Source organism: Apodemus sylvaticus, chromosome 11 (assembly GCF_947179515.1).
Source record: "Apodemus sylvaticus chromosome 11, mApoSyl1.1, whole genome shotgun sequence".
Taxonomy (NCBI): domain Eukaryota; kingdom Metazoa; phylum Chordata; class Mammalia; order Rodentia; family Muridae; genus Apodemus; species Apodemus sylvaticus.
The window spans coordinates 38147443-38162462 of NC_067482.1; the positions used below are offsets into that span (position 1 = coordinate 38147443).

General features: G+C 40.3%; 1 protein-coding gene across 2 annotated transcripts in view; it reads right to left on the bottom strand.

The window, feature by feature from the left end:
* Positions 1–15020, bottom strand: part of Gabrb1 (gamma-aminobutyric acid type A receptor subunit beta1) — a 431303-nt gene that overhangs the window by 20534 nt on the left and 395749 nt on the right. The window lies entirely within an intron of this gene.

Sequence of the window (15020 nt, forward strand, 5' to 3'; positions counted from 1 at the left end):
ACTGGAATGGCCAATAGATCTTATATGGAGTGCCATTTCTAATGGGTTAGGAGTGGCCGCATTGAGGAAAGAGATGCATCTGGCTTTAGTGAGCATAAGTTCTCAAGTCCTTTACTCCCTTGAATCACTGCTACAAATTTGTTTTTATTTTATCGATAGATGGGTGTTTGTTAAAGCAGGGAGTGGCTGAATTCAGGGCTCTGGAAATGGGTTTGGATTAGGCATTATCTAAGAGCAAGAACAGAATCAAATGATAGGCACAGTTATTAAAAGGAGAGCCTTAGGGATAATGAAATGGAATACAGCAAAAGATCCAATCTTTAATAAATGATAAAGGCATTTACAAATGAACACGTTTCATTTATAAAAGCAACCAGGCTTACATAGTTCGATCAGTTACTACTATTACAGATAACATACAGGTAAAATCTTAGACATTATATACATTCTTGATTATACTAGGTGTGTTATGAATTATTGATCAGTTGAATTTATAAGGGTGGACTTTAATGTCAACAGAACCCAGAGAAGAGTGAACACAGTTGAAGCTGTGCTCCTGGCTTTGGCATGGAAGTTCTTATATTCATGGCCTGTTCTTTTCCTTCTGGTCTGTCCCCGTTTGCCAGTGGCCTAGCTAAGTCATGGTGGTATATAAGAGTAAGTTGTATAACAGGAAAAATGCTTGGATGTGTTCTAAAATTCTAACAAATAATTAGGGTCATTTAAAAATCCATTTAAAAACCAGTTATGCACATAGATGACATTTCCATTTTCTTTTTATACTCACCTCAAATTTAAAAAAGCAAACATTATTTTTTTCTTAGAGTTACTGACACTTGTTTCAAAGATAATCTTATGAGTACTTTATAGTATGCATTATGCTGGTCTACTTCTGATTAAAGCAGTTGCATGTTTCCAAGATATTTAAAAAATAAGATTTGGGAGCTGAATTTAAGTGTCAGAGAACTGTACCAATTTATCAGTTCAAGAATGACATAAATTTTAGTCTTGATCTCAGTTCCTCTCTTTTGGGTATGTATGTATGAGAAAAAACTGTTTCGATTTTATATCTTAAAATAATGAAAACTCCTCTTCAAAAAACTTTTTAAAATTCTTACCCCTGAATTTATTGAATAGTTGCTTTATATTTGATACTCCTAATTTATTGCAATGTATAATATATTTAATTTCTCATTAAGCCATAACCCATTAAAAACCTTTCCCTCTCCTCAAAAGAGTAATATCCATATGAAATAATTCATATACAATTTGTTTACTGTTACATGTAGACATTGTTTCTGAGAGGCTGTGTGCTCCTCTTTACCTATTGGACTTAACACCATTTACCTGGGACTATGTTGGAGATACAAAGTATGTTAAACTTAGATACAAATGTATGACACTAATGATTAACATTGTTTTGAATATCTGAAAGGAATCCATGAACAACTTTGTAGAAGATACAGTCATAAATAGATAGGGTAATATATGTATATACACACACACAGTGTGTGTGTGTGTGTGATGGATAGATGGGTATGTTTGGGTATATATATAGATGAGTGATGTGCTGATAAATAGAAGTATGATGGATAGAAAAGTAAATGGGTTATAGTTGACTGGAGCAATAGATATGTGATGGATGGATGGATGAATAGATATATGGGGGATGGATGGAGAGATAGGTGATGGTTGGTATATAGGTGATGGATACATAGATGCATGATGGTAAATAGGTGATAGATGGATAGATTGATTGGTGATGGATGGGTGGATTGATTGGTGATGGATGGGTGGATAGATCGATGGATTATGAATGGATAGTTAGATCGATGAAGGATAGATTGACGATGGATGGATAGTAGATTGGTGATTATTGGATAGATAACTGATGGATAATGAGTAGATATATTGGTGCTGTGGATGGTGAGATAGATACATGATAGATGAATAGAGGAATAGATAGATAAGTGATGGATGGATAGTCAGACAGACACACAGAAAGATGAACAAATAAACACATAGAAAACCCCCATATCCAGGAATGAGAAAGCTTCTGGCTTGTTCTAGGCTTGCTAAATCAACAAGGTGATAGATTTCAACCTCCAGCTGCTGTTTCAGTTGTCAGAAGCCAGGACAAAAATGTAAGCAGGAATTCGAGTTGTGAGAATCACAGACAGTTTTCTAGTTTGGGTTAAGAGAGGAGAGGGAGTGGGCAAGCGAGATCGGCAGTCTCTGTGAGCTCCAACTTCTGGGCAATGGCATAACACCAAATAAAACTGGAATGTGACAACCATCCAAAGCAGATTTTAATATTCACGTCTGTTCTCTCTTATGTAATATTTCCCTTCCCACAGTCTAGGTGGCCCAGTTAACCATGCTCTGGGAATAGTAAACGGAAAATTCTAAACATGAACATTTCATGAGACTGAAACTGCACACTATTCTTAGCAGTAGTATGAATCCCATGCTCCCATGCCCTAGCCTAGCCACGATGCCAGAGACCTCTTGGTCCAGCACATCCTTGCTGAACTGTTTATGCTTGCTATATGGTAGTCATGTCTGTTAACTGATCAACTGCCTTAGTACTGTAGGGTCATAGTCAAGTAACCTTTTTTTTTTTTTTAAATTCTTATTAGATATATTCTTTATTTACATTTCAAATGATTTCCCCTTTCCTGCTGCCTCAAAAGTCCCATAAGCCATCTCCCCTCCCCTGTTCCCCAATCAACCCCTCCTATGTCCCTGTCCTGGTATTCACCTACACTGCTGCATCGAGCCTTTCCAGGACCAGGGGCCTCTCCTCCTTTTTGATGTTCAACAAGGCCATCCTCAGCTTCCTATGCATCTGGAGCCATGGGTAACTCTACGTGTACTATCTGGTTGATGTCTTTGTCAACCAGACATCAGACAGCCCAGTACTCCTGAGAGGTCTGGAAGTACTGGGTGGCTCATTTCATTGTTTCTCCGATGGCACTGCAAACCCCTTCAGCTCCTTGGGACCTGTAATCTTTCTTGATAGTGAGACTATATTCACTGAGGCCGGATCACAGTTTGCTACAGTTGCCATTGTATATGTTTTACTTAAAATTGTTTCTGTTTTATTGTAGTCGTTATTTGTTTTTCTTTTGTCTAGTTCATATCCTAGATATGTATGGAAAGAAAAGGCTCAGTCTGTATGGGGTTGGCCTATGCAGTGCTTTTGACATCTGTCTGCTGGACTTCTGAAAATATACCTCCTTGTGGATGAGGAGGGACTACTACCTTCAACAACTCGTGTAGTCAGTGGTTTGGGTCTTTATTTCCAAGCTCATTTCACTTTGTTTAACTAAAACTCATTACTCACAGTGCTGTAGGCACCGAGATAATTACATATGATTTGGGGGAGAAAAGAGACCTCGAACTCTCATTTATATAGATGCTGGAGCTCTCATGGGAACAATAATGGCAGCTGGATCCAAGAACAGAATCGAGGCCTTGAAGCACACTATTATTCAAAGGTTACACAAGAACATTTTGCCACAGAGAGAGAACATCAATTTACTCACGCCTAAACAATCTATTTACCAAAGGTTTTCCTTTATGAACCGGTAACTTCACACAGCGTTTCAGTCTCAGCACTCCCGATACCAAGGATGTTGTTTCCTAGCAACGACCACAGAGAAGCACTCAGAATTTCCTCTCGGCCCCTCGGGACTTCTTAGTGATGCAGAAAGTGCAGATAAAATTAAGTTGATGTCAACAGATGAAGATACACAGAGCTTGTTCAGTGTAAAAGTGTCTGAATATTAGTATTCTCTGCTGTTTGAAATACTTTATTTTGGATGAATTTTCTGCTCTGCAAATAAAAAAATTACTCTTCTCTGTGCCTTAGTAGAGCTATAAGGATGGTCAGATATTGTTCTTAGATGGGTTGGGATGATGTAGAGACTTAAACTAGCACCCACAAGCAGAAAGAAGGAAACAGTTCTTTCTGAGGAGAGGCCTTCAAAACATAGCCTGTTCCATGATCTTCATGGACTTAGGCCAATCCTTAAAATACATTCTTTTTGCATTTGGTGATTAACTCAAGGCTAGACAATGATACAGATTGTTATACTCTCAATGTGCCAGTGAAGTTCATGTGCTGGGAACTTGTTTTTGTAAAAGCAACAGTCCTGGGAGGTAAGAACTTTTGCAGGTGTTTTAACTCAAGAGCGATAAGCAGTAATACTGGTAACATGATGCTGGCATCCTTGTAAAATACTAGTCTCTTTCTTTCCCACCCTGTCTCTCTTTCTCCTGCCCTCTGTCTCAGAAAGAGAGAGAAAGAGAGAGAGAGAGAGAGAGAGAGAGAGAGAGAGAGAGAGAGAGAGAGAGAGAGAGAGAGAGAGAGAGAGAGAGAGTCCCATTGTGGAACCTTGGGCTGACCTAGCTGACCTGAAATTTACTATGTCATCCAGGCTAATCTCAAACTCACAGAGCTTCACCTGCCTCTGCTTCTGGAGTGCCGAGACTGAAGGAGTGTCTGTGAAGCATGGGGTTGGACTTCGTTTGGCTCTTTTGTTCTTGTGGTGCTCTTGTGTTCTCATTCTGTGGTGCTTTTTCTTCTGTCTTCTAATAAGGGACGGCACAGTAAGAGCACGCTCACCAACTACTGAGCCTTTGACTTTAGACTATATCAACTTACAGGGTTGCAAGCCAGTAAAATTTTGTTAACAAAACAAAACAAAACATTCAGTTTACCATCCTCTGTGATAGAAACTGCAAGCAAGCACAGGTCTAAGACAAACAATTTTGTTGGTATGCCTTGGGCCAAATTAACGGGATATGAGCATGTGATATGAGTTGGTATGGAGAAAACTAGGACTCCTGGTTAGCAGCTGGATGAGAGGCTATTTTTTTTACATACATGAAACCCTGAATAGACCTGTCAGTTCTGGTTTGAGAACCTTCCTGATTACATCAGTCATTATTTGTACCTAGTGACAATGTCCTAAATCTCACTCATGATCAGCATTTCAGCTTTTGGAGTTCTTTACCATTCATCTCTCCGGATCCATGATATTCTCAGGATCACTACTAGTCACGGGACTCAGAGTTTAGAAGTGATCTCACAGTTACGTACAAGCCCATGCAACAATGCACTTAATGTTGACTTCCTGCTGACAGTTTAGGTGCTCATCTCCTACTTGTGGTCATTCATCTCACAGTTTCTCAGGCAATGGGATAGTAAATTAGAATTTTATGTAATCATTAGAATGTGTTCTTTAGAAATTATTTTGGTGAGTGTGTGTGTGTGCGTGTGTGTGAGACAACACTTAATTTTTTCGAGTCAAGGTTCTCATTAGGTCTTTTAGCTTGCTGATTTGACTGGGTTGATTGGCCAGCAAGCTGAGGGGCTACCAGTCTCTACCAGTGCTGGGATCACAAGTGTGTCTTATCATCCTTGGCTTTCTATGTGGATGCTGGGAATGAAATCAGGTCCTCAGGCCTGGGCAACAGACACTTTATTGGCTGAGCCATTTCTCCAACCCTGAAAATATGATCTTTTAATAAGAAGAAAATATATTATCTTGGACATCATCTGTCATCTAATCTTTACACACCCCATGTGTGAGTAGAAAACAACCCCAGTCATTTTTCTATGCACTAGCATCTTTCTCTTCAAATACCTTTTGTGTCCTGTCATTTTCTCCATGCTAGTTTTTCCTAGAACCCACGTATCTTTTATGGTTCAATAGGTTCTGCTCTGCTTGTTTTAGATCACATCCCCTAAGGACTTATATGTCAGATATGATTTTTTTGTTTGTGTTGTTTTATCTATCTATCTATCTATCTATCTATCTATCTATCATCTATCTATCTATTTATTTTAGTATTGGGTATTGAACCTACAGCCTTGAACATGGTAGGCAAATGCTATGCCTTATATTAACTAAATTAAGAAGCATCTAACAACAATAATATGAACCAACCAGTACCCCAGAGCTCCCAGGGACTAAACCACTAACCAAAGAGTATACATGGAGGGACCCACAGCTCCAGCTGCATATGAAGCAGAAGATGACCATTTCAGACATCAATGAGAGGAGAAGCCATTGGTCTGTGAAGGCTTGATTCCCCAGAATAGGGGAATGAAAGTCAGGAAATTGGGAGGAGTGAGCAAGGGGAGGGGGGATGGGATAGGGTTGTTTTGGAGGGGTAATGAGGAAAGGGGATAACATTTGAAAAGCAAATATCTAATAAAAAAGTAAAAAAAAACATAAAACACAAACAAGAAGCATCTGAAGATATATGAAGATTTATGAAGAACTTACATATATCTAAAAATTATTAACTCTTACTAGTCTGTTAACACATTATTAGTTTTTAAATTATAGACTTTACACTTGATCTTAGCATACAATCCATAGAACTCAAAGAAGGTTAAGAAGCAGAAGGGCCCAAGTGAGGATGCTTTAATCTCACCTAGGAGGGAAAAGAAAGCAATTGTGGGAGAAAGATGGAGGGAGAGGAGAGAGGGAGGGGAAAAGGGGAACATGATCAAGTATGGGGAGGAGGAGACAGATGAGAAGCCCTGAGGGCCAGCAGAATGAATGGAAAGATGCAACTTGTTGGGAGTAGGAGGTGGGGGGACCCTCTAGAAAGTACCAGAGATCTGGAGGCAAGAGACTCTCAGGACTCAGAGGGAGGGACCTTTAGATGAAATGCCCAACAGTGGGGAGAGGGAACTCGAAGAGCCCACCTCCAGTAGAAAGACAGGGCATCAAGTGGAGGGATGGGGTTGTCATCCCACAGTCAAAAACTATGACCTAGAATTGTTCCTGCCTAAAATAACTGCAGGCATAAAAATGGAGAAAAGACTGACGATAAGGCAGTCCAGTGACTGGCCCAACTTGAGAACCAGCTCAAGGGGAGGATCCAAGGCCTGACACTAACACTGATGCTATGGTGTGTTTACAGACAAGTGTGCTTACAGACAGGAACCTAGCAGAGCTGTCTTCTGAGAGGCCCATCAAGCATCTGATTGAGACAGAAGTAGGTACTTACACCCAACCATTGGACTGAAGTTGGGGATCCCTGTGGTTGAATTAGGAAAAGTCTGGAAGACGCTAAGGAAAAGGATGACCCCATAGGAAGGCCAGCAGTCTCAACTAACACGGACCCCTGAGATCTCTCAAATACTGAGTCACCAACCAGGCAGCATATATGAGCTGGTCTTAGGCCTCCAACACACATACATCAGAGGACTGTAGGAGAAGATGTGCCTAACTCCCTAGAGACTTGAGGCCCCAGGGAGTGGTGAGGTTCAAAGAGGGGACACTCTTGGAGACAGTGGGGAGGAGGAATGGGATGAGGAACTGTGGAAGGGTAGACCAGGAGGAGGGTAATGATTGGACTGTAAAAAAATAAAAGTAATAAAAAATTTTAGGTTTTAAGATATATTTTACAGTAAGTACTTGAAAACTCTTAAAGAGCGTATAGACTGTGGACACATTTTGCCTACACTGGCTAATATCTAAATGGCTTGGTTAAGACCTTATCACCAAGGGTTGTGAGTACAACATTCACGATTCCCTACAGTTTTTCATTTATGGGGAATTTAGTAAGATCTACCTACTTTTCCCCGTGGTAAGAGTTGTGATGTCTTCATTAGGTCTGCTGATTCTGATTATGGCTTATCCTGTCTTGGATAACCATTGCTAACTTCTCAAGATGAAATTGCTGACTACTGCCAATGGGGATTACTCTTTGCTGACCTTCATTACCAGCTTCCTTGCCTTGTTCTGGTAAAAGGCAGTGGTCTATCCTAGCATGCATGACCCATGGCATTGTTGCTGTATTTGATTAGTGAAGATTAGAGGTTTTTTTTTTTATTCTACTTACTTATTTTCAAGTGATTCAGAAAATATTGAATTAGCTTTATCAATAGCCAAGTGATTCACCATACCCTCTGGACATAAGTATAGAATCTAATATTGTCCCATCAAACTTTACTCAAGTCATTTTTGCTCATTATTTTAGTCCATTGAAGTTTTCCTTTGTTTATTTGGATCTTTTTAGATCCAAATATGCCACTTATCATAAATTTCACTTGGTTGAGAAGAATGTGGACTGGCAGAGACAAGGAGTGGGACCTTCAACACTTTTCTGGCAATATCCCTCAAGGCTGTCATCAAACTTTAAGTGGCATTTGCGAGTGGCACTATCATTCATTCATTTAATATTTATCTAATCATTTTAGCGACAAGTAAGCTTTTCTCTGTTTATCTCATTTTCTAGGCTTGCTTACTTTGAATACTCATCAAATAAGAGCAAATGTGTTTTGACTTTTATTTAGAGAAATGAGGCTGCCTCGATAGATAACTGATTCTGGAAACAGTTTGAATCTTGTCCAGACTGAACTGATCACATCAGCCTACATGGCTGCAGAATTTAGACTTTCAACCTTCTGAAAAAAAGATTGAATGGTGTCTTTCTTATTATCAACAACAATAGCCATGTGGTATGTTGATAGGTTTATAATAATAAAAAAATCCTATTGGATGTCTAGCTTTAATAAATGCCAATGGGGCTACACTGCTTTCTGTCATGGAGATGCATATGATTTATGGAAATTTTTGACAAGACAAGAACAAGGTTGTTCTACAGTCAAAACCAATGGTGAAGTAAAAAACAATTTCATGGAAATGCTAACCCTATTAATACATGAGTGTCTGGCTGTTTGTTTCCAGAAATATTTTATTTTTCAAAACAAACAGCCACTACCAGCTACAGGACAGTTTGTCTTGGAAAAAAAAAAGTTCCCCTTTTCTTCTAGGTTTTAATGGCATGATAAGACATAGATTCCTTTGTCTTCTGTTTTTGACACCAAGTTCCTAAATCCTCAGAATTTCATACGTGATAAGAGCATCTTTTGTTCTGATGAGGTGACTCTCACAAACCAATCAGTAGCCTCAGGATGGGGGCAGGTTGCCAAAAGACCAAACCTCATTTAGAAGCCTGAAATTTTTAGTCTAACACTAATGTCAAGGTAGTCTAGCATTTGCATTGGTACTCAGTGTGTGTTTCCTGAAAATCCTACATGATAGGGTTAAGAGAACTTCTGGGCTAATAAACACATCAAGGTGCTAGGGGAACACGGGCCTGGAGAGGATCCAGGGCTATGAATCCTCATCCACATCCTGCCATACATTACCATATGCTCCCATCTGACCATTCATGAGTTGAACCCTTTAGAATTACCATCCCATAGAAACGGAACTTTTCCCCTCATTTCACCGAACTGCCTTGGCAAGTAATCTTGAGGGTGCTTGTCTTTGGGAACCACAAGGCTGTGTCAGGTTAGAGTTGGTGTGGGCAGCCTGGATCCAACCCTGTGACTGACATCTAAATAGATGATAACTTCATGGGACTTAGCTCTTACAAAAGTGGAGTCTGATCAACTCTAGGCTGTAGGTGTCTGGATTGAACTGAGTTGTTAAATGTCTGGCTGATGTCCAGAGAGAAGGAGAATTGGTTGGTGTGCAGAAAACCTGCACATTTTTAGAAGCCTGAGCAAAAACAGCTCACATTTTTTTGCTTGTGTTAACAGTCACAGAGTAAAATTTTCTGAGATAACTGTGGTCTTTTTTAATAGTTTTCAAATACTATCTAAACATTTAATGGATATTCAAACTTTTTGAATCTTTCTCCTTAAAAATGTTACTTGGGGTGAGGGGAGATGGCAATACTTGACTGCTAAGTCTACTAAATCTTATTCTTAATTTCTGGCACATTTTGGGTACAAACAACCAAAAAAAGATTATTTTCACAGTGTTCTAACTGTAATAAAGCATGCACTTGTTGCAAAATTGCTGAGAAATTTGTGTTTGAAATTTAGACAGTTATGTTTCATATTTCTGTTATGAAAGGGGGGAGGGCCTTGCCTTTAGATGACATTGGGCAGTTACTGTAATTGGATGACACCCCTGCCAGTAACTTCTGATCTTGTTAAAGTCCCTTTGCACAGGAGGGGACATCAATGCACCCACAAAACTGCTACACATAATTTTCTTGCCTATAAGATGCACAGAGATAAAGATGGAGCAGAGGTTGAGGGAATGGCGAACCAACTTGAAAACCATCTTGAGACTGGCCTAACGAGAAATATCCCATGTAACAGACCCAAGCTCTGACACTATTGATGACACTCAGAGATGCTTGCAAACAGGAGCCTAGCATAACTGTCTGCTGAAAGGCTTCATTCAGTGGGTGGAAACAGATGCAAAGACCCACAGCCGAACATCAGGTGGAAATCAGGGAGTCTTGCAGAGACTTGCATAGAATCGAGCAAGCTGGAAGGGTCAAGAACACTACAAGAAAGCCTACAGAATCAACTAACCTGGGCCCATGGGGGCCCACAGAGACTAAACCACTCACCAAAGAACATGTAAGGGCTGGACGTAGGTACCCTACACATTTGTAACAGATGTGTAGTTTGGTTTTCATGTAGGTTCACTAACAATTGGAGCAGGGGTTGTCATGGACTCAGTTGCCTTCCATTGGATCTCCTTACAATCAATGGACTGTTTGGTTGGATCTCAGTGGGAGAGGATGTGCTTAGTCCTGCTGGGACTGGATGGTCCAGGGTGGGGTGGTTCTCCTTCTCTAAGGAGAAGGGGTGAGTGTAATAGTGGGAAGGGATTTGTAAGTAACTGTGGGACTTGGAGAAGTGGAGGTCAGCAGGAGGTAAAGTAAATAAATGTAAAGTGAATAAATAAGTAACTTAGTGAGAAAAAAAATCCCTCTGTACTTGGCAATAGATATTTGATTGTTAGAAAAGCTCTTTATGTATGATCGAGAGGAAACTAATAGAAAAAAAAGTGGAGAAGAGCCCCGAGCACATGGGCACAGGGGTACATTTCCTGAACAGAACACCAATAGCTTACGCTCTAAGACCAAGAACTGACAAACAGGACCTCATAAAATTGCAAAGCTTCTGTAAGGCAAAGGACACTGTTAATTGGACAAAATGGCAACCAACAAGTTGGAAAAATATCTTTACCAACCCTACAATCAATAGAGGGCTAATATCCAATATATATAAAGAACTTAAGAAGTTAGACTCCAGAGAACCAAATAAACCTTTTAAAAATTTGGGTACAGAGCTGAACAAAGAATTTTCAACTGAGGAATACTGAATGGCCGAGAAGCACCTAAAGAAATGGTCAGCATCCTTAATCATCAGGGAAATGCAAATCAAAACAACCCTGAGATTCTACCTCACACCAATCAGAATGGCCAAGATCAAAAACTCAGGGAACAGCAGATGCTGGTGAGGATGTGGAGAAAGAGGAACACTCCCCCACTGCTGGTGGGATTGCAAGTTGGTACAACCACTCTAGAAATCAGTTTGGTGGTTCCGCAGAAAACTGGACATAGTACTACTGGAGGACCCAGCTGTATCACTCCTGGACATATACCCAGAAGATTCTCCATGTAATAAGGACACATGCTCCACTATGTTCATAGCAGCCTTATTTATAATATCCAGAAGCTGGAAAGAACCCAGATGTTCTTCCACAGGGGAATGGATACAGGGGAATGAAAATGTGTACCACATTTTCACAATGGAATACTACTCAGCTATTAAAAACAATGAGTTCATGAAATTCTTAGGCAAATGGATGGAACTGGAAAATGTCATCCTGAGTGAGGTAACCCAATCACAAAAGAACACACATGGTGTGCACTCACTGATAAGTGAATATTAGCCCCAAAGCTTGGAATATTCAAGATATAATTCACAGACCAAATGAAGCTCAAGAAGAAGGAAGACCAGAGTATGGATACTTTGGTTCTTCTTAGAAGGGAGAACAAAATACCCATGGGACGTTATACAGAGACAAAGTATGGAGCAGAGACTGAAGGAAAGACCATCCAGAGACTGTCCCACCTGGGGATCCATCCCACATACAATCAGCAAACCCAGACACTAGTGCAGATGCCAACAAGCGCTTGCTGACAGGAGTCTGATATAGCTGTCTCCTGAGAGGCTCTTCTAGTACCTGACAAATACAGAGGTGGATGCTCTCAGCCAACCATTGGACTGAGCACAAAGTCCCCAATGGAGGAGCTAGAGAAAGGACCCAAGGAGTTGAAGGAGCTTGCAGCCCCACAGGAGGAACAATAATATGAACCAAAAAGTACCCCAAGGGCTTCCAGGGACTAAACCACCAACCAAAGAGCACACATGGAGGAACCCATGGCTCCATCTGCATATGTAGCAGAGGATGGTCTTGTTGGACATAAAAGGGAGGAGAGGCCCTTGGTCCTGAGAAGACTCAACGCTCCAGTATAGGGGAATGCCAGGACAGGGAAGTGGGAGTGGGTGGAGGGGGGGATGGGATAGGGTGTTTTTGGAGGGGAAACCAGGAAAGGGGATAACATTTGAAATGTAAATAAAGAAAATATCTGATAAACACAACAGAAAGCCTTTTACAGACTGCAAAATTAGTACTTTTTCCCCCTTAATGTATGAAGAAGAATCAACCCTGTAAGTAAGGAATTTAAATAATTGTGTTAATATTGCAATGTAGTTTAAGATTGTTTTAAAACATGATTTACACAAGGGTACTGTTTAAGAATGCTTGCTCTATCTGGAATTGCTAGTTGTATGCCAGTACCCTATTGCCAACTTTAGAGAAGAGAGCTGCCCTGAATTTTGAGATACACTTAATATTCCCAATTTAATTTTATTTTCTAAAGCATGAACTATCCTTGAGGGTAAGTGAGATCACAAAGAAGTAAAGCAGAGGCCAAGGCTGTTGGATATTCAGTAAATCACAATGTTCGGTTAAAGCTTTATCAGTGGTAATTTTGGCCTGAAACTGTGGATTACCTTTGGGAAAACTTTTGGATTATCTAATTTGCTTCTTTATTGCCACCTGATATTTCATATTGCAAACCATTCATAATTTCTTTATATTTTTGTTTTAAATAGTGAAAACATTTTAGTATCATTGTTTGTGAGTCTGTTCTTGCGGGCTATTATATTTGGTTTTATTTCAAGTCTCTTCTCTTTCATTTTAAAAATGTGCATGTCAGGTAACATTCCATCCAGAAACTCTGGTGATAAAAAATTTTTTTAAATTTTTTTTTATTTTTTGAAAACACATTAAAATCTAAAAGCATCCATAACTGATTTAAATCGGGTATGGTAAAAAAGTCTGTAGTGTGTTGTTAAGAGAAAAGAAATTAAAAAATTGTCTGTGTATGCACATGCATACCAGGCACCTCACTATGAGTTGTAGACAGACTTAAGTCATTTTTGTTTTGTTGTGATAAAAATGCCTTAACAAAAGTGACTTAATAGCTTAGATATAGACAACCACGGTGAGGAAGGGAGGGCTAGCAGCAGGAACAGGAAGCAGGCTGGTCACATTGCATTGGCCAGTCCGAAGCAGAGACAGGACAGGAAGTGGAGCCAGGGTAGAAACATCAAAACTCACCCACCCGCCACCCTCCTCCTAAAGGATCCATAACCTTCCCAATGAGGGCCACGGATACAGAATAGCTTTCTGTTTTACCTTCTCAGTGATTTTAACATGGAACATTTCTCAACAGGAGACGATTTTAGATCTTTTTCTTTAACTAAAGTACAATATTAAAAACAACAGCAACAACAAATAAAGGAAGCCACTTATCAGACTTTTCAAAATCCAGAGTTAGAGAGATAGTAATCGGGTTTCCCAAAGGAGCTGATTTCACGTGGCAAGATAGTGAAGTTCCTTCTGCTTTAAGCTTTGCTTAGGAGTAACTTGAATCACCAGTGTAAATCACTCTTTCTCTCTATTCTGGTCTCCCTGCCTCACAAGGAGAGGAACTTTGAAATGAGCAATGCTCTTTTGTTCTTTATGTTTGTTCCAAGACATAGGCAGACCAATTTTTTAAAGACATGAGACCATAGAGGATAATTCATACACAAACCACCACCCACACCAGACACCCTCAGAGACCTCCCAAATGGCACAAATTATCGCCATTGATTTTGGTAGCTTTTCAGAACCACATGGTGAGATGTTATTGCTGAAGACACCACATACTCTGAATGTAGGACATAGAGAAAATGTGGTGGAACTGAGCTTCCTTTTTTCCTCCCTGGTGACGGGCATTCACCATGGTAGAAATCGCTATGCAGTAACCTGGCAGAGAAAAGTCATGGATCCATCTGATCCTCCTGCAGACCTTGGATTCTACAACACCAACTTTCCAGATGAGATGGGTTCACTGTTCATAGTGCAATGACTACTATGTGAATAGACAAATGCATTGCTATGGGCTCTGATGTCAACTCCACAAGAGGGAATTAATGCACAGTACTGTGGCCCACAGCTGTGGAAATCATAGGTCCTACATAGGGCGAATCTACTGCTTCTGTTTTGATAACTGAACAGCTTGTCAAACTGTCTCCTGGGTATTTATATTTATATCAATAGACAGATGCTTTCCTCAACCTTGGTCATGGATGACTCTATTTGGAGTGAATAGTTGCTGATGCAGAGACTCATGGTTGGTCAAGTACCCTAAGTGACTGCTGAGTACTCTTCCCCCAAATGGACATTCACATTATCCTTTCCAAAGCTCAGGGAACACCAGCAAAGATGGGGTGGAAAGAATGAAGCAGGATTCAGATGATGGGAAAAAGGGCCATGTCACACTGTCGTCTGAGAATGACATGCCTGCCCCACTTATGAACTCACAACAGATAGATTTTTTGCACAGGACATCACGATACAAGGCCTTCCCACATGGAGTCATAGATGGCAGTAGGTACTCATGGAGCCAGGTCCCTCCTTGTGGGGAGGAGTTGGGTGAGGAGAGAAATGTCTTCATTGATGTAGCTACAGATGAGTTGCCCGTGATCCAGTGCACAGCTTCATGTCAAAGCCAATGCCAGTGGCCACTCAGTAGGTTAGCAAACTCAATAGGTCACAAAGCAATAGCAAAAAACCGGCAGCAAACAGATGTGTTAGTCTGAGGGTAATTAATTAATA